Raw genomic sequence first — 21107 nt, 5'->3', positions numbered from 1 at the left:
AGCTCTGTAGTTTAGCCTCAACACATTAGCCAGACTGATCTTTTAAAATTATGTCTGATCATGTCACTTCCCTGCTCAGAACTCTTCAGAGGAGCGCCATCTCAATCAGAGTAAAACCCAAAGTCCTCCAGAGGCTTAGGAGGTTTCTCAGTGGCTGTCTCTGAGACCCCATCTTCCCCTTTCCCCCATCACGCACTCAGCACCAGCCACACCAGCCTCCTTGCTGCTCCTTGAACTTGTCAAGCACATGCCAATCCCAGAGCGTTTGCTCTTCTCTCTGCCTGAAACTCTCCTCTCCCTGATACTGATTTACTCCATCCCATCCTTCACATCGCTGCAAAAATATCCACCCTATTTATTGACCGTCCCGGCACAACCATGTGACATAACGACACCCCACCGCCACCACCACACTCCCTACTATGTTCACTCTGCTTTTTTTTTTCCATAGCACTATCGTTCTCCAGCATGTGACATACTTCCTTCTTTCCTACTGTCTGTCCCCCTGCCCCGGGTACAGAAGCTCCAAAAGGCCAAGAGACTTCGTTTCGGTCTCTACCGGAGGCTCAGAACTAGAACGGTACGTGGTACTTGTTTTCTCCTCAGTAAATATTTGTTGAAGGCACATAAAAATGCTCTGAATATTATAAAGCCCTCAACACATGCGGTGTGACATTATTACTTACACAGGTAGGCCAAGGGAGAGTCTGTTTAAAAAAAAAAAAAATCCCCAGTTCATTTTTCTCCTCAATTTATGCTCTTTGCTACACATAAAGAAATTGTTTTGTCTACTTACAGATTAGAAACGGCCAAACTTGGTCATGTGACACCCGGGGTGTTACTCAAAATCGTTAACAACCTAGAACCCCTCAGAATGGACACAGTGACCAACTGTCACCCCGGCAAAGCCCATTAACAATTCTAACGAAATAAAAATAGAAACAATAGTAATCTGGGTAATAAAATAAAGTCTAACCTTTTCTTCCCTTTGTGCTTAGTCTCATTTCACCTGCTCACAGGAGCCGCGAGTGGAGGCCTCTCCTCAAGCTCTTCAGACTAGAGTTCTTGGTGCGAAGCAGCTGCGCGGCTCCTCAGCTCTCGCTGCACACTAGCGCCGCCGCCCGCGACACCCGGGCCAAGATGGCGGCGGCAGGCCGTGCGCAGAGGCGCTGCGCCCGGCACTGCGGTCTGCAGCCCGAGCAGCACGGCTGCCCCCACCCTCGAGAACTCCGCTCCCGCGCTGTGCCAAGAACCCGTAAAGCAGCCTGGCGAACGGCCTGTCGGGAGAGCGTGGGCTCGAGCGAGAGCTCGCACCTCTCCAATCTCTGATCAAAGAGTAAAGCTTTCCTTTGCTCCTGAACTGAATTTGGTCTGTTTCGACTGGCGCGAGTGACACTGGGCAGAAGGACCCTTGTTGGAGACCGACGTGGGAGGGTCGGGAACACAATCAAAATAAAACAGCGGAAAAGACTGTGTACCAGAGGAACACCAGCCTGGGGAAACTTAGGATCAATGACTATTCTACTACACTGTTATCTTTAAAAACGTGTAGAGAAATAATCATTGAATTAGGAATCAAAAAAACCTGGGTTCACTGCCACTGAACTCCAACTCAGTTTCTCAGCCTCAGCAGTCGTTGATGTGGGGGCTGTCCTGTGCATTGTAGGGTACTTAGCAGCACCCCTGGCCTCCACCCACGAGCAGCATTTCCTCTCACTTATGACAACCAAATATGTCTGCAGACATTGCTAAATGTCTCCTGGGTGTTGAGAACCACTATTCCAACTCCTAGCTATGGAAACAAATAAATTAGTAAACCTCTATGGGGTTTAATTTCCTTGTTTGTAAAAGAGGACCTGTAATACCTACCACACAGGATAGCTTTAAGGACTAAAAGAAATAATACATACAACAAGTACTTAGCAAATTTTACCATATTACTATTTTTGTATCTATTCATTTATACTCCTGACAAATAAGCTATTTATCTTGCTCTAATAAAATGACTTTGCTTATGTAGGCTACATTGATGATGGGCGTACTGCATTTCTACAATCATAAAGTTGAGATTTTTCGTGCCTTATCAGGTCACACCTGCAACACACAAATTATCTCCAAATCCATTCCCTGGTTGGTTTCTCCCCTTAAAGAGCATGCCCTTTAAAGACTGCATTCAGGGACAGTCTGCTCACACATGGTTAATTTTACGGGCTGTTTATCTACAGCAGGATTTACTTGAGTCTGTCTTGGTAAATGTAATGAAGCCTGGGTGTTCTTTCATGGGGAGGTGAGGTGAGGCTAGTGAGAGCAGAGCAAAGTCTTAGGCTAGTTTCGGAAATGTCATTTCAGAATCTCTTAAATTGGAAAACTTCTAGACAGTTCTAAAAGAAGAGCTCCGGTAAACAAACTCATCACAACAAATAAGACAGAAAACCCACATCTGCTCTTTGGAGGCAGAGAATAGTGCAACCTTTGGTGTGGATTCTATGTTGAAAACTATTAATCACCTGGTCTGCCAATTTTTCAATCCCCTCAAGGACTAGACAACTGCATTGTGCAGTAGACTATATCCATGGTGATATTAATTTACATCTTTCTCTAGTGAAAAGATTTAAATGGCTGGTAGGATTCTCGGAGGGATGGATAGAATTGCCGTCATTTTACAAATGAAGAGAGACAGAGAGGTTTGGTACTCTGTGCAAGGTCACACAGATAATCACTGACAGAGACAATATTTGACCTCAAGTCAGCTAGCTTTGAATCTCAGCTCCTTTCTGCACTGCAATATGTCAGCATTCTTGGAGTTCATTACCCCTTTCCCCACAGAGAGCAATGGCAAGAAATATCAGTGGGTTTTAATAGCATCAGCACCTTTACAAAACGAGAAGCCCAAAACACTGAGAAAAGAAGTTGGGTTAATGACAGGAAACACCATCAGCTCTCTCTGGAGCGACTGTTGGTGAAGGAACACAGGCAAGAGCTTATGCACCTGGACGTTCAGGGAGATTCATACATTCTCTTTGAATTGTTAAGGTGCTGAACCCTATGCCCACAGGTACTTAGCTAATTTTACCATATTACTATTTTTGTATCTGCCAGGTGGGATGCATGCTATGGAAACTTCCTCCACCAGGGGTGGTATTCAATATACGTACACCTAATTCAGCAGAGGTACTACCCAATGAGAGCAGATACTGACCTCAGAGACCTCCTGCTACACAAACCCCTCTTTAGTTGGTTGATCATGGAGCAGTCAGTGGGGGAGGGAGGGGGGTGGTTCCTTGATGTGTGGACACTCAGAGGGGCTTGTGATGACTACTTACCCACTAGAACAGGAAATTTTCAATATTTTAATAACTTACCCAGCCATTCGGCCCTGCTCCATATTTCCTAGATATGTGACCTTACATGAATTATGTAACCCTCCCAAGCCTTTATTTCATTTATTTATAAAATGAAGATGATGATAACAGTGCTGCTTACCACCCAAAATCGTGAGGATTAAAAGAGATGCAAGTAAAGTGCTATGCACTGTTCCTGGCATGCATTAAATGCACAATAACTATTAGTACTCATTATTTTTAAAGGAGAAAGCTTGAAATATAAAACATATCACTTATATTTGGTAAAAATGAACCTGAGTCTCCTATATTAGATGTCACTGTTGCCTAAGGTCAGACAAACATGGGGTAGTCTGCCCCCTCACTGAATCATGACGTCCAACCCTGGTAATTGAGTCAACTTGATTCCCTTTCGGTTCTATTCCAGGCACTGGTACTAATTTTGTCTCCAAATAAGACAAACAGGGTGACCTCTTTGTCAACAGGGTGCCTTATGGACTCAATCAAGATTCATTCTGTTTCTACCAGCGGCTGAGCCCCCCCATCTGGCATCTCAAGTTTTCTACTGCAAAGCCTCAATCTTCCCAGAGGTTACACAGAGTTTCACACACCAGCCCCAAGTGGCTAGGTTTCCTGTCCCTCAAGGCTGGTCACCAGTTCCCTGATCCCTGTCCCTAGCTGTCCCAATGCTCACTGCCAATTTGATCGGAACTCAGCTTCAAAGCTGTGTGAGTCTCAGGCAAGCATATTTTCCAGATCTTGGATCCTCAGTAGACCCTGGATTAAAAGGCTCAGGAATCCCACATGTTCTTCCCTTGGACCCAGGGATCCAACGGATCTTCTAAACATCCTCTGTGCCAACCCTGGATATGCTCCTACACTTGGCCCCTGTCTTTGGCTGATCAAGGCTTCAGGCAGTAAAGCATCGTGGTTATGAACACAGTGCTGGAGCTGCACAAAGGAGGGTTCAAATCCCAGGTCTACCACTTACTAACTCAATGTCTTCAGCAATTATTTATGCTTTCTAAACCAAATTTATAAAATGGAGATAAAAATGAATACTTCTCTAAATGTCCATCAATAGGTGACTGGATAAAGAAGATGTGGTATATTTATACAATGGAATACTACTCAGCCATAAAAACCGACAACATAACGCCATTTGCAGCAACATGGATGCTCCTAGAGAATGTCATTCTAAGTGAATTAAGCCAGAAAGAGAAAGAAAAATACCATATGAGATCGCTCATATGTGGAATCTAAAGACCCATGGACAGAGAATACAGACTTGTGGTTACCGGGGGGGTAGAGGGTGGGAAGGGATAGACTGGGATTTCAAAATTGTAGAATAGATAAACAAGATTACACTGTATAGCACAGGGAAATATACACAAAATGCTATGATAAATCACAGAGAAAAAAATGTGACAATGAGTGTGTATATGTCCATGAATGACTGAAAAATTGTGCTGAACACTGGAATTTGACACAACATTGTAAAATGATTATAAATCAATAAAAAATGTTAAAAAAAATGAATACTTCTCAAGTTGCTGTAAGGTGGAAAGAGGTAAATTAGGCTTAGTTCCATAGTTGGCACAGAGAAGCATTCCACAAATAGTCTTATTTTGGATGGAAAGTCTCCTCCCTCTCTCCACTGCAACTTAATGTCTGGCCATTTTTTACCTATTTAAACTAGATCCTTAACAAAACTACTCAAAAGCCTGGACAGCTGTTCATACCAATATTTTTAGGTCTCTGAATCAAAATGATCCAAAACTGAATTTGGACATACACTGTTTTTAATATTTGTTTGTACAACTTCATTCCTGCAACAAATATATAGTGAGCATCCATCAGGTGCCCAGGCCTGAGCCGTGTGAAAAGACAGAACCGATACTTGTCCTCATGGAGGTTACAGCTCTGTTCCCCAACCAGAATTAAGGGGCTTTCTTTCGTGGAAATCTCCTTACTAATCCAGGACAGTGTCTAGCACAGTGCTGGCTTGAGAAATAATTCTTTTGCTGGTATTTATTTACATTTTCCAACATTTTCGATGGGAGGCTATTACCCTTCTAATTTTAAAATGCATTAAATATTAAAAATACTGGCTGACGCTCTGAGAAGTGTATGAAAGTAGTGTCAGGCCACTTTATGAAGCAGGAAAGTCCTGGCCGTCCCACTGCAACGGCGTCGGCCCATCCCAGGTAAGCTCCTGAGTTAACAGCCACTGCTGGCTCTTCATCTCCTGCTCAAAGTCCATTTTCTTTGCCTAATTACTCTAATTACTTTGCCATTTTTTTAGGCCTGAACCACCCAGTATTGCAAAATAAATACTGTGTTTAAAATCCAACCAATTTCCTCTGGAAGTTTAGAACAGACACCAGTTACTTTATCTGGATTCTTTAAACAACCACCAGCAAAAACTCCAATTGCTACCATCAGTCTTTTAGAAAAGCAAAGAAACTTCTCTCTTTGAGAGTTGCTACGTATGATGCCACTCTGTTTTAAAGGGTCTTAGATAAGTCTTCAATTTTGTGAAGTTTAGAGATTAATAATACCTTTGGGGGAAAAGTGCTGAAAGGTAGGCAGGTCTTGTCACAGGAAAAGAAAAGAATCTTTCCTGCTTTGCTGTGATTAGCTGTATAAATTGTAGTGCGAGTTCCAGAGCCAAATGAATTAGTATGCATCCCACCCAGAGTTCTTTATTTGTTGAAGTAAAATGCTTACAATCTTTGCTTGGGGGAGAAAAAGAGGGTATGTCATTGACTGAATATGAATTAATCAGTACTTTATGGACAGAACCCATAATTTTAAAGCAGGGAAAAAAGGCAAGACATTTATCAGGGTTCCCACTCAGCAATCTCCCTCTGTCATTGCTAATAAATCTTTTATGAAATGGAGTTTTGCAATCTTTGCAGGAACATTTCCTCCCCCCACCAACCTTTCCTTGGAAGACAAAAATAAGTTAACATTCATCTTTGATATTTTCTCTTCCCTTCCCTATTTGAATTTCCTGTACTCAGAAAATCTCCGAAGCTCTTTCTTTTCAAAGCTTTTTACCCAAATTTATAAGTTCAAGACCTCTTTCATCAGTAGAAATAATCCATACTAACCTTCTCCCAAGAGATTAGAGGCAAGAAGCTGAGTTTCACGTGAGAAAAACAATATTTTAGTAAGTATAATACCCCAGGCCTGCTAAACGATCAATGTTTATAGATGGAGTGACACAGTCTGTAGACTAAAGGAGTTTGGAGATAGATAAGAGGATAATTAAAGGCTACGACATTCCAGTTCTAATGCTTTATAATTTTCTTATAACTACTCATAGAAACAAGATTCTGCTGAATTATAAACAGCCTTCCAATAACCTCACGATGCCCTGATTTAATTAGGATTTTATGCTCCTAGTTGAAGGTTAGGTTCATTACTTGTGAAATACGCCACTGGATGTCTGGATTAAGATTTTAAGAGAACCCTAAACGTGGAGTAGCACGTAGCCAGTTTCTAGCCGCTTAAATCGTGCAAACAGACGTGTGATCATTCTCCTGGAGGTTGGTAACTTTTTATTTTTAGCCACAAATCCATAGGCCATCTCTCTTGGTTAGGAATGGGGCCTGATGGCCGGTCGAAAGCTTAAAAAGGTACATGACTGAGAAACAAGTTGTTAAGAGGCTATAATGAAGGGCTGGCGGGAGGGGGGTAGGATGCCCATAATGATTTTGCCATTCAGAGCGCATTCCATTTTACAGCTTTTGGATTTATTTATAACAACAGGTGGTGGTATTTGTGGGGAATTGCTTGTTTTTTCATTTGAGAAGGGCAGCTCCATACATCTGCTAGAAGGCGAAACAAAACCTTTTCCAAACACCATTTTCCTCTCTTTCTGCATCACCATTAGGAAGCAAGAATTTGTAGCAAAAGGCCACCCTGCCATTATTTCTTCCTGATGACACTCATTTAGCAGCCATTAAAATGCAAATAGAACTATGATTTTTAGATCACAAAATTAACATTAACGGTTGGATGATTGATTAAAGGTCATGGCAACGGTATAACTTAATTTCTTAGATAATTGTGTTCAGTTTTCTGCAGACTGTTTGGGTTTCTGAATTAATTTTATCTGTTGTTGAACACTGACAGGTGCAGTAATTGGCAGCGCTCCTTGGGGCTCATTTCTTCCTAACCGCGCCCTCTCGTCTTCCTCGAAGCCATCGTCTAAAACACAGAAGAGAAGGACAAACCAGCCAGTGCAGAACCAGCGGACTCGCGAGTCTGGGCCAGGTCACTGGAGGGGTTGTTACAGACCTGGAATGCTCCAAATAGAACTCCATTCCATAGCTAATGAGTTTCCCCCTAAGAACTTTCTGCATCGGGCTCACGAAGGGGAGAAGGGGGGTAAAAGTAACCCCTGGCCCTCCCCTGGGGCTCAGGCTAGCCTCTTCTGAGTCCAGGTTGAAGGATCCTGTCTCAGATCCATTTTTCTTTAATGGAGGCAATAAGCCATAAAGAAATGTAATATTAAACCACCAGCATTTCATTTCACCTCTATACGGGAGAGTTCAGGCAGTGACCTAGTAAACTGAGATAAGAAGTGGCCAGAGATTTGGTCTATCTGCTCTGCTCCTCAAACATCAAAAAAATCAAACATATATGGTGCTTACCTCACAGGCTAAATACTTTCTTTAATCCCAATAATACGAAATGTATTGTAGTCAGGAATTCATGGGAAAAGCACCATAGCATTGAGAGAGTTGAATTTAACTTTATTATTATTATTATTATTATTATTATTATTATTATCATTATCATCATCATCATCATCATCATCATCATCATCATCATCTCTTAAAGTACTTTCTCCTGGAAGTTTCATAGGACTTTGTTTAATCATGATGGATTCTATTTTGCAAACCTCTGTCCATCAGCTGCTGGACTCTAGCTCAAATCAAGCAACGCCCCTTAATAGCTGAGCTACCGAGTGCTTATTAACAGGGGACTTTGATGACGTCATCCTGGCACAGCTTCCTCGATGTAAACAAATTCACTCTTAGATCAAAACAACTTGAACTCCCCCTCTCTTCCTGAGCGCTACCTAAGGAGGAGGCAGCCGTCTCCTAATCTGCATCACGCCGCCCTCAGACCCCTCGTGTAGCCCAAAATGGCCAAAAAGAGGACAAAGAAGTTCATCCGGCACCAGTCAGACCGGTATGTCAAAATTAAGCAGAACTTGTGGAAACCCAGAAGCACTGACAATAGGGTGCGCAGGAGACTCAAGGGCCAGATCCTGATGTCCAGCATCGGTTACCAGAGCAACAGGAAAACAAAGCGCGTGCTGCCCAGCGGCCCCCGGAAGTTCCTGGTCCACAACGTCACAGAGCTTGAAGTGCTGCTGGGGTGCAGCAAATCCTACCGCACTGAGATTGCTCACGTCTCCTCCAAGAACCGCAAAGCCACTGTGGAAAGAGCAGCCCAGCTGGCCATTAGAGTCACCAGTCCCAAAGCCAGGCTACACAACGAACAAAACGAATAGACAGCTCGTGTGTATATTGTATTTGTGTTAATGAAACTCAAAAAAAAAAAAAACTTAAGTCAAACTTAAGTGGGTTTGAAATCGTAACAGACCAATACAGAAGGTCAAACCCTGCTCATCAGGATTTAATTCAACACAAGTATTGATTCGACAAATACATATTGAGCACCTACAATATATATGCCAGGCTCTGGTCCAGGGTCTGGGGATACTCTAATAAAGAGGATAGACGATCCCTTCAGAATGCAGCCTCTGATGAGATACAGGGAAGGGAGAAGAAGCAATGAACAGTACTTAAAAGTAAGCTGAGCATTACAAAAGAGAAAGGAAAAAGTGAAAAGGTTGTATTTGAGCTTGTAGCTTTGTATTCCCAGTGCCTTTTACAGTACATACTAGGTCCTAAATTAATGTTTATTGAAACCATCAATCTCTTTATTGATGAATCAGTAGGATATACGGATATAATTCTAGGAAGCCCTAGAAGAGTCCATGGAAGAAATAGGACTTGCTGGCTATTGTCAGTTCATGAAGATACATACTGTGCTTCCCCTGCCCCAGGGCCTTTGTACATGCCACTTATACTGTGTGATAATACCTCCTCTCCTATATGCCTGGTTAATGTCCACTAGTACTTCAAACCTCAGTCCAATGGCCAGGACCACAGAGAAGGCACTCCTGACCTCCTCGTCCTTTCCCCAACCCAGATCAGGTCCAGATCCAGTCTGGATATACAGATCCAGTTAGGTTCCCACAAACTCCAATGCTCCACCCTCTGCATGGCCCACATCACACAATTTATGCTGATTCGGATGATTATTAGATGGATGTGTCTCTCCCCACTTTGGACTCTAGGTTCCGTGAAGGTCTAACAATGTATGTTTTGCATCGTTGCATCCATTGTAGGCCCTCAATAAATAGCTGTTAAATGCATAGATGGAGTTTGCTGTGTGGGTCTTTAAAAATGGCAAGAATCTGAACAGGCAAAGAAGAAGAGCAAACACAGAGTGTGGAAAGAATGCAGAGTGGGCCCCAGGGGGCTGTGCAGGGTGGATGCAAAACATTTCACCAGCTGTCCGACTGGGCTCAGACCACACAGAGCAGATGGTTCAAGGCTGGTGCTCCCTACCTGGGTTAACCCCTTTGTTCCTGGGTTGTGGAAGGGTGGGCAGATCCCAGGCAAAGGTAAACCTGGGACGGGGTGGGGAGGGGGGGAAGGTTGCTTCTCGGGGCAGTAGCTAGCCACCAACATTTTACAAGCTGCAGATTCAGAGAATAAATACCAGCTGACTGAGAGCAATCTCAGAGGTGAAGAGGGCCCCCTGGAGGGCTATCCCCCTATGAAATAAATATTAGGAAGATAAGCTAACTTATAAGAAGCCTTAAAATTCAGGCACAAGCTTTTGATCTCAAGTTCAGCAAGCAACATAGAAAGTCACTGTAGATCCCTAAGAAAGGGAGAAATGATGAAAGGCATATTTTTAGGAGGACTGATTACAACATTCCGGCCAGATGCTGTGCTGGGTACTGGAGAGCTAAAGATGATACACAGACATTAGGCTTTGCCAAAACAAAGTTTCCCGTTTTACAATGTTCAGAGGAGAGTCTGAATTTCCCCAGGAGTTAAGGTCTCCATTTTCAACTGCCATAAGCTGGTCTGAGCGGTTTCCTCTTCTGGTCTCTGAGCTCCCTAAAAGCAGTTCCTTATATTCTTAGTAAAGAGGATGGTGTCTAGCCCTTGGTAAATGTTCGTTGAATGGACAAATGAATGAATGAATAGCTTTCTTCAAAACAAAAATATAAAAAGTAGCTTCCAAGTCTGTGCTACTATGAAAATCCTCTCTCCCCTGCAATTCTTTCTTAAGCAAGTTTCCCCAACTAAAGCTTGTCTTTTATCAGCTTTGCCAAAACCAAAGACAGCCTAAGTCTTTCCCTTCCTTGTCTGCAGTCTAAAAGAGCTCCATCTCTGGGTGAGATTGCCTGGCCCTCTCTGAATCCAACCCAGTCTCCCTTCTTGGCAAACACTAGCTTGGTAAGCTGTATTTCATGAAGTTAACCGGGCTCATTACAGAGAACATATTTCCAGGAGGGATGTTCATTTCTTCCTCATACAAAAACCAAAAATCAATATCATAAATTCAGGAAATCTCCCTTAAATGTCTCCCCCATCATCACTCTCCCCTGTGCTATGGGTAAATACCATTATGAGAGGTTAGCTGTATTTCTACTGGGCAGTATGATATTGAGGTGACTGCAGGACAGGTCACACTGCTGAAGTAAGGAGTATTGGCTGAGATGTTATTCCTTAAGGTATTTTGTGACATTGGAATCCCATCAAATCGAGCTGAATGTACCTTTAACTTATAAACAAGACCCAGTTCCAATCTTCAGCCTGCTTAGAACACACTGAACTTGGATGATGACCTATAGATTTTCAACCTGAGTTAGAGGTAGATAAAAGGAAGCAGCTTTCTAGGGCATGTTTGCATCTCAATATATTCCTTTGCTCAAATGTGTAATAAATACCAACTGCACACGTTGTATGAGAAATACATACAAACGTGGGGACAGAGGTACCAATTTTGCAGGAATTTCCAGTCCAAGTAAGCAAATAGAGTTTAAACTAAGACTTAGTCTTAATTTCAATATGTACACATCAGACCCTAGTAAATTCCTATGCAGAAATGTGAAATCTCCCAGCAATGTTTTCCCTACCACCTTTCGAGAGTCCCTTAACCTCATGCAGCCCTGGAGGGGAAGAACACAGCTTCATTTTAGGAGTAAACAAGAATCTAATTTTAGAAATCCTCCAAGATGTTGACCTTTGTGTAGGGATCTGTCAGCCACCCAGGGTCTTGGATGGGTTATTATAAATTAAAATCGAATACCCCTTCCTTCTCTCTGGATCTGTAATGCCCCATTCAATCAGCAACGTCCAGCTTATGTGTGCAATTCAGCTCCAAGAGGTAGACTGCAAAATTTAGTGACTTTAACATCCCAAGGGCATAGGCAAAATTAATTAAGGCCTTGCCGCTAAATATTAGCCCTTCTTGAATCCTCCCCCCCAAGTTTATTTCTAATTATCTCCCATTGAGGCATGTCCTCAATGAGTCAAAAATTTTATTAGATTTTTAGGAGCCTATCTCCTGACAGCTTCAAAGGATTTTTATATTTTAGCATAGCTGATTCCTTCTAATACACTTCCAACTCTTAAGTAATCTCTGTCCCGAATCATATTATAAAACTGTAAAGTGAGAAGGGTCCTTCGAGGTCACCTAGCCCAGTTCCATCTGATTACAGTCAAGGAAACTGAGGCCTAAGGAAGTCAGGTATCTTGAAAAATATGAATAAGTTAATGCTGCAGAAACCTGATGTTACAGAGACTTACTGTTAGATCCTATCAAGACCAAACTGGATATGGTCCAAGAATCAAGGCTTACGTATTTTGAGTTTGAAGATATCCCATCAAAAGGTTATCCTACACTCCAATCATCCTACATAAAGTCTCCCTCATCAACAAGCCCATCATTCACTCAGAGCTTCCAACTGACCTTTCAATGCCTGCTTCTTTAACGTGGACAAACAAACAGCCACCAAACGTAGGAGCAGAGAGTCCATGATTAGAGACACTAAAGCAAACTACAAGCAAAACAGAAGAAAAGGAACCTAGAGACAACAGAAGATCTGGGAAACAAGAAGATCTCAAAAAAAAATATCCTCACATAAAACATGATGCTATGAAAAGGAATTAAGGAACAAGAAAGAGAACTTAGACATTAAAAATATGAAAGCAAAAAAAAAAACCTTAATAAGGAGTTTGGACAATCAAACCCAAAAACCTCACAGAAAGGAAAACAAGAAGATCAAGAGAGGAAAATTTGGCCAAATACTAAGAATGTTAGTGGGGAGCAGGCCGTGGTTAATTCAGAAAGTCTGCCCTGCAATCAACAGGAGTTCCAGGAATTCAGGACAGAGAAAGTTGAGGGAAGGGAACTATCAGAGGCATAAAAGAAGAACATTTCTCAGGACTTGCAGGATCGAAGTCTGCATGAGAGAGCTTTCTGGGTCCCCCATGCCATGGTACAGCTGTGTGGAGCTCCAGAAGGCCAGAGATAAAGAGGAGCTAGGGAGAGCCTTTGAGAAGAGAAGGAGAGTTTTCTTTGAAGGACCAGTAATCAGGATGGCTTTGCACTTCTAGACATCGGAAATAAAAAAAATGATGGAATAAGGCCTCCAAAATCCTGCATAGTGTTTGAAGCCTAGCACTGTATTCCAACCCAGTGATGAATCAAATGTGAGGATGGAATATTGACAATTTCATGCTGACAAGGTTTAGAGCACATATTTCCTATGCATTATTTCCTAGGAAGTTACTGAAGGGTTGGGCTGTAAAAAAGAGGCAGGAAAATTGAGAGAAAAACATGGCATTCAGGAAAGGGAACCAACAGAGGAGAACAGTACAGGAAAGTTTAAAGGGGAAATCTGTGAAGCAGGCCATGGAAGGAACCGGCTGGACAGAGGACTAAAGAGGGCAGTTTCCAGGACAGAAAAGTTAGGATCTGCTGATTACCTGCTGAAGTGGGGAAAGGGAGGCACTGGGCTGCCTGCACAACAGCCAGTTCCCTCTTTGTCCATGCTTCTAGGTACTCTTTGGGCTGCAGTCTGCCCAGCTCTCAAGATGAAGTGGGATCGGCCTAAAACAATCATGCAATCCCATTCCCAAATGTCAATAATTCATCTAATACAGACATGTGACCCGTTCTGGCTTATGAGATATAAATGCAGGACTTCAGGGGAATTCTAAGAATTCACTCTCTGGTAAAAGAGAGGTGAAGGCCCAGTTTTGACTCCCACCATCTTCCTTCCTGCTCTTGCCTGTCTGGTATGAGGCCATGACCCTTGGACTGCAGCGGTCATCTTGGGACCACCCAAGAGATAAGGCCAACATGCTGAGGATGGCAGAGGAAAAAGGGAGAGCCAGCTCTAAGCCACCCTGGAGCCACCTACTGCCATGATTCTTATTACCTTAGATAATTACACGTTTTTGTTATTTAAGCTACTGTTTGTTGGATGCTCTGTTACTTGAGGCCAAAAGCGTCTTAACTGTTATGGAAAATATCATAGACAGGCTTTGGCAGATATGTCAGAACACTTGTTTTGAAAAAAATAGTGGGGAGGGTATAGCTCAAATGGTAGAGTGCATGCTTAGCATGCACGAGGTCCTGTGTTCAATTCCCAGTATCCCTATTTAAAAAAAAAAAACTAATAAATAAACAAATAGACCTAATGACCTTCACAACATTGTAAACTGACTATACTTCAATAAAAATATATTTTAAAAAAATTAACAGTAACTACACTGAAATCTGAGCAAATGAAAAAGAGACAATCATTTATTCCACAAAGAATGGCCCATAAACTTATGAAAATATTTCAGCCTCACAAGTGAAAAGGAAACACAAATTGAAATCATATTTAGATGACATTTTACGCCCTTGCTATTGGAAAAAATATTAATAACAGTCTGATTGTTTCAGGAAAACCCTCATACAGTGCTGGTGGGTATTTAATTATTTCAACCACTTTGTAGAACAATTTGACAATACCTACTAAAATTGCCAATGCTTATATACCAAAATTCAGCGTATTTAAAGAAACTCTTCCACATTTGCCCAAGAAGACAATTATGAGAATATTCTTTAAAGCATCGTTTATAATGGCAAAAAATGGATAAAAATGCAATTTTGTTTGCTACTAGAAACATAGATTCATACAGTGTGTTATAGTCATGCAATGAAACACCATACATTAGGTTTAAAAGCCAGTTACATGTATCAACATGGATAAATCTCAAAAGCAAATACTGAGGGGAAAAGTAGGTACAAAAGGCTAAATAAAGTATTATGCCATTTACAGCAAGTTTAAAAACATAGCAACACTACATATCATTTAAGAATACATTATAACATAAGTAAAAAATAATTCACAGAATGACAGGCAGCAACTTCAGGATCATGGTTATTCTAAAGAAGTGAGGAAAGAGAAGGAGAACCAGAATGAGATTAGGAAGAGAAACCCAAAGGATTTTCACCTGTATCTGTAATGCTTCGTTTTATGCCCAAAACAACTACGGCAAAATGTTAGGTTATGACTAAGTGAGATAATAGGAATCTGGGTGTTAGGGTATTTTTTCTATAACCACTGCTTGAATTTTTCATACTGTAATCATAGTGCCCTAACTGGCACAGTAATCTGTCCATAGTCAAAATAATGTTAAAATTGGTTATTAAATGAACTAAAAATTGTCATATAAAAATACTAATAGAAAGAAAATAAGAGGCATGAGAATTCTAACAGAAGATAAGTAGAAAATTTATAAAAATTTTAAACTAAGAAAAAATTTAAGCTTATTATTTAGAAATAAAAGCAGTGAATACCAAGAGAAGCTTTCAAAGTTGAAGCCATTGGCTCTGGCAAGTAGGTAGGGAGAGGCTAGAAGAGGGAATGTTACTGTTACTGACAGAAGACTGAAGACATGTGTGTTATTCTAGTTCTTTAAAAGAAAGCAGACTCAGTGATTTTTGCAGTCAATTTCCATCAAAATTATTAATATGGTTATAAATTATGAGCACTTGGAAAAAGAAGCAGTGATAACCAGGTTTCCTGAAGAATTTACTAAGATAAGTTTAGTCCGTTTTGCCCCAGAATCAGAGACTCGTGGAGCTAGCGTTCAGGGTCATTTGGGGTAATCAGGAAGACAGTATCAGTCCATCACTGAGCATCTGAATGGCAGCAGTCAGCAATGAATGGGCTGGGGAATGCATACAGTGGGAGGAGACAGAGGGAAGGGGATTATGAGTGGCCAGGACAAACAGTCCATGGACAAGGGGCAGGTGTGTTGTTGAGACCTAGCACAGAGGAGGCCCTGATGGGAGGATAAATGGGAAGGCAAGAGAAGATCTGATCAAGAAGGCAAGTTAGAAACACACATCTCAAAGGGAGCCAAGGTAGACTTAGTAAACGTCTGCTGGTGTTTGCTCAGCTGGGCAGAACAAGAGTCAGGAGCGACTGTCAACAGCAGGAACAGTCATTCCAGAAGTGATGCTGAGTCATGCAGGGAAGGAACAAATATCAGAACCAGAGAATGCCAAGATTTCTGAAGATATGGGAACTCAGGGACCTGACAAACCTTCCAAATGACTTCCTCTTCTCCCAACATGGTTTTCACTAAGCTGTTCATATATACAATACGTCTCCTCCCCAAAACCCCTCCGAATCTCAAAAGCACTCTCTGGGCCATGTTCCTACTGCAATGGTCCTAAAACAGCCAACATACTGCTTTCCATTATGAAGAACAGCTAGAGTAGATGGTTTGGCTTCTACCACTTATTAACTCTGACTTTGAGCAACTATTTATCCTCTCTGTGCCCCAGTTTCCTCAACTGTAAAATGGGTATAATATGAGCACCTACCTCATAAGGTAATGTACTTATCAAAGGGCTTGGCACATAGTAATCACTCAATAAATCTCAACAGTTACCATCATTTGTTCTGGAAGCCAGACCTCAAAAAATTACATATGTCACCAGGGACATGCTCAGAGAAAAGCAAGCAGGCTGGCAAAGGAACATGAAACCAACTCAAGTGAAGAACACTGGAAGAAAATTAAGATCCTTATTACAACTTGTTTAGTTGAATCCTTGACGCCAAAGAAGTAAACAGTTTTGGAGAGAGAGTAAAGAGTAAAGACAAGTAGCGTAGCTTAAGCAGCTCTTCTCCTCCGGGCACCGTGGGAAACGCTCTGTGGCAAATCCTATCAGTTTCTATTCCAGGTACTACTACTGAGCAAAAAGTTATCTCCAAAATTTAGTAGTTTAAAGCCATTACCATTGAATCATGCTCACAGATTCTATGAGTCAGGAATTCATACAGGTTGGTCTGTACTACGTGATGCTGGGGCCCCAACAGTGGGGAACTGGAACCATCCTAAGCCTTCTTCACTCACGTGTCGGGACCTGAGCTGAAGTAACTGGAAGACCAGCACCACCGACCAAAGTCCCTACATGTGGCCTCCTGTGTGTCACTGGGCTTTTTCACAGCATGGCAGCCTCAGGGGAGTCCAACTTCTCACAAGGCATCTCAAGGCTCCAGGTGCAGGTGTTCCAGGAAACAAGGTGGAAGATGCATGGCTTTTTATGACCCAGCCTCGGAAGTCACATAGCATCACTTTTGCTGTACTCCAGTGGTCACAAATGAGGTTTGAGGGGAAAGAACGTAGATTCCACTTCATAAAGGGAGAAGTGTCAATGAGTTTGTGAACATGACTTAAAAACCACACAGTTATCTACTTAACGTTTGTTCCCATTTCTTCCTTGCTGCAATGGACAGAATGCCTGCTCCCCCGCCAAATTCATATGTTGAAATGCCGATCCCCAATATGATGGTGTTAGGTGGAGCCTTTGGGAGGTGATCATGTCATAAGGATGGAGTCTTCATGCATAGAATTAGTCCCTTATAAAAGGAACCCCAGAGAGCTCCCTTGCCCTCTTTCCACCATGTGAGGATACAGCAAGAAGACAGCCATCTATGAACCTGGAAGTGGGCCCTCACTAGTCATCAGATCTACTGGTTCCTTGATCTTGGACTTCCCAACCCCTGGAACTGTAAGAAATAAATATTTGTTGTTTAAGCCACCAAGTATATGGTACTTTCTTACAGCAGCCCATATGTGACTAAGAACTACAAAACTGCAATTTTGTTCAGAGTAGCAGTGTGCCCAGCTCAAGGTAATGAACCATAATAATCCTATCCGTTTTTGCGAGTAATTTGTTATGCCAGGTTCCCTTAAAACTAAGAGTAGTCATGTGACCCAGCTTCAACCAATGAGTCCTAAGGAAAAATCTTAGGGGGGGGGGGCTTCTAGAAAGTGTTTTACTTCCTAATAAAAGAGTCAGATCTGGCCATTACAGAAACCCCCCCTTTTATGCTTTCCTTGAATGCACATGTAATGCTTGGAGCTGTGGCAGCCATCTTGTGACCATTCAACAGCAAGCATGAGAATGAAAAGCCAATATACCAAAGGATGGTAGTAAAGAAGATATAAAGAGATCGCATCATTGAGCAATTGAACAAAAGCCAGCAGCCACCCACCAGCAGATTTCTTGTTATGCAGGAAAAATTAATTCCAATTGCTTAAGCCAATATTAGTCAGGTTTCTTTTACTTGCATTCCCAGGTGATACAAACTCATAATTTTATTAAAGCATCATAATAAGTGAATTAGGCATTATTCGTTTAGGCTTTATTATCCCCATTTTACAGGTTGAAACTTGCGTAACTTTTCTAAGGTCTCAGAGCTAGAGGGTGATGCTAGATTTTGGACCCAGGGATAATTGCAAAGCCTGGGGTTTTTCCTCTTCTCCCCTTGCAATCCACAGTATGTCCCTTGAACCAGCAGGGTTGGCATCACCTGGGAGCTTGTTAGAGATCCGGAATCTCTGGCCCTATCTCATATCCATCAGATCAAAATGTGCAATTTAACAAGATCCACAGTCTTGCCTAGATGGCTCTAGGGGGGTAAAATGGGGGCCACTGATTGAAACCTACAGGAGGCCAAAAGAAAATTTCAGCTCAAAGAAAATGAGAAAAAGTTAATGATTAAAACTATCAGGAAGGAAAGCATTTGCTTGTGATGCAGTGAGTTCCCCATCACTGGGTGTATTCAACATCAATGGAACACCCCCTTGCTAGGGATGCTATGGAGGTAATCTTGAGACCTTTCCATTCCAGTGAGCATTCTCACTGACCTTTCCAGTGCCTGAAATTACACCATTATAGACAGCCCTGGACATTAAAGTCCTGTCTAATAAATATCATTTGAAGTCACTGATGTCTCACATAGTAAAGTTTGCAGTGTTCTGTGTGTAGGCAGGGTAAGTGGTAATGCTGGGAGATGGGGAGAAGACAGTCTGGGGCAGGATACTGGGCCCCTGAAGACCATCTCTCAGGAGGCAACCCAGCTGGGAGCAGAAGAGCACAGAGGCTGAGCATCTGAACCCAGGGCAGCAGGTAAGGGAAGTGCCCTCAAGGCCTTAGCTATCAGTGGCCCCGGATGCAAAATTTGCAGATGCCTTTGCTCCAAGCAGATGCCGCCAGCCATTGGGTTTGAGGCTTCCCTCATCTTCCCAAGCAGTTGCAGAATCCCTGCCTGAGCCCCAGGCAAAAGCTGCAAGCTGGAGCAGGCTTTAGGAAATGTACATATGTAACCACATTCTCACCCTTTTGAATTTAATTCCACAGTATAATTAAGCACATAAACTGCTCATGCACGGCTATAATACGAGCTGTCGGTTCAATCTGGAAGTGTGCGTTAAACAAATCCAAGTGAGGAACAACAATCTCTGAGCCTTAAGCCTGGGGAGGAGCCACATGCCAGCGCCACAAAAATGAACATTTTGTGGGACACACTGCCACCCAGTGGCCACAAGGGAGATTGTCGAGACTTGGAAGCACAAAGTAAACTGTGCCTTAAGAGTCCTTGGACCTCCAGTGCTTGGCAAATTCTCATAAATGTTTTGAACCAAATACCTGTCGGGCTCAAAAGCCTCAGGATGATGGCAGAAGCTCTGTTCAGGGGGCCACAGACCAGTGTCAAAACAGACAGAAGAAATAGCTTTTGTTGAAATTTGCATCAAAGGATGCTTCCTTCCCTCCTACCTCCCTTCATCCCTTCTACTTTTCTTCCCTCTTTCCCTCTCTCCTTCCCTCCATCCCTTAACTGCTATATGATGGGATCAAGAGCTACCCAAAGGGGACAGAGGCTTTACACCCATCTTTACTACACAACATAAAAACAGCTAGAGCAGGAGTGGAGTGTCCACACTGCAGCTGGACAACAAGGAACCTGATGGCGGCAGTCAGGAAATCATTACTTCTATTTTGGCCTGTTTATTAAGGGATTTGAGTTCATATTTTGTTTGTATATGAACATTTCTGTGTTTATTGGTAAAGTATCAGAAATATGATTTATACTGTAGTCCTGGAAGACCACATGTGGTCACCATTTGAGCCACGGTACACACTAAAGCCTGACGTTTTGAGATCTTTTCTGGTAAAACTCTCTCCTTTGCTTGATGCAAGCTGCAGGGAGGATGTTACCCTTTGTTCTAAAACATAGCACATTTTCATAGGTTCAAGAGTAAGTCACCAAACCCTGGCCACTGTTCCCGATAGAACCCTTCCTTCTCGCTTCTCTCTGTGGCATCTACGTTCACAAAGGGTCCTTTCAGAAGTTATCTGAAGCTTTTCAAAACTTTCTCCCATCACAATTCATCTAGGAAACTATTTTCTCCCAGGGAGAAATTTTGTTAAATCAGGTATGAATCACAAATGAGGACGATTTAAAAAAAAAAAAACATAAAGACATTCTGGGGAGAAAGGAGGAGCAGGGGAGTCTTTGCTGGGAAAGTATTTAAATTAAGGTTTTCATTTACACTACCAATGAGTCCAGAATGGAAGCTATCACCACCATGAGAGCAGGCTATATCTGTGTAGTAGTATTTTTACATTCATCTTCCTTTTCTGAGAAGATTCATTATACACACACACACACACACACACACACACACACATATACACCTCTATCTACCGTAAAAACTCTTCTTTTACTTCAGGGAGTTCACAGCTAACCCTCTCTGTGAAGCTCTTCCTGCTGGCCCATTAGGCAGCCCAAAGTACCCCTCCTCTCCTGTAGTGGACTGAATGTTTGTGTCCTTTCAAAATTCCTACGTTGAAACCCTGATCCTAATGTGACAGTGTCAGGAGGCGAGGCCTTTGGGAGGTGATTAGGTCATGAGGGTGGAGCCTTAATGAAGGAGGCCAGAGAGCTCACTGGGAAACAGTGAGCTGTAGGGACACAGCAAGAAGATGGCTATCTGAGGGGAGAGAGTACAGCTCAGTGGTAGAGCATGTGTTTGGCATGCATGAGGTCCTGGGTTCAATCCCCAGCATCTCCATTAAAAAAATTTTTTAAATAAACTTAATTACTTCCCCTGCAAAATAAAAGAAAAAAAAAGAAGACAGATTTCTGCAAACCCAGAAGAGAGTCCTCACCAGAACCTGACCTTGTTGGCACCCTGATCTCAGACTTCCAGCCTCTAGCACTGGAGGAAGTAAATAGTTGTTTATGCTGCCCCCACTGCGGTCATTTCTTACAACAGCCCACACTGACCAAGAAAC

General features: G+C 42.3%; 1 long non-coding RNA gene across 1 annotated transcript in view; it reads right to left on the bottom strand.

The window, feature by feature from the left end:
* The window catches only part of LOC140700203 (uncharacterized), a 211645-nt gene extending 210456 nt beyond the window's left edge, over positions 1-1189 (bottom strand). Inside the window, exon 1 of the long non-coding RNA XR_012078519.1 lies at positions 977-1189. This is a non-coding gene — a long non-coding RNA (uncharacterized lncRNA). The remainder of the gene's footprint in view (positions 1-976) is intronic.
* Between the last annotated feature and the right edge of the window lie 19918 nt (positions 1190-21107).

The sequence above is a fragment of the Vicugna pacos genome, chromosome 12 (assembly GCF_048564905.1).
Source record: "Vicugna pacos chromosome 12, VicPac4, whole genome shotgun sequence".
Lineage (NCBI taxonomy): Eukaryota > Metazoa > Chordata > Mammalia > Artiodactyla > Camelidae > Vicugna > Vicugna pacos.
The sequence above is the reverse complement of the archived record's forward strand: the minus strand, read 5'-3'. Positions and strand labels throughout refer to the sequence as shown.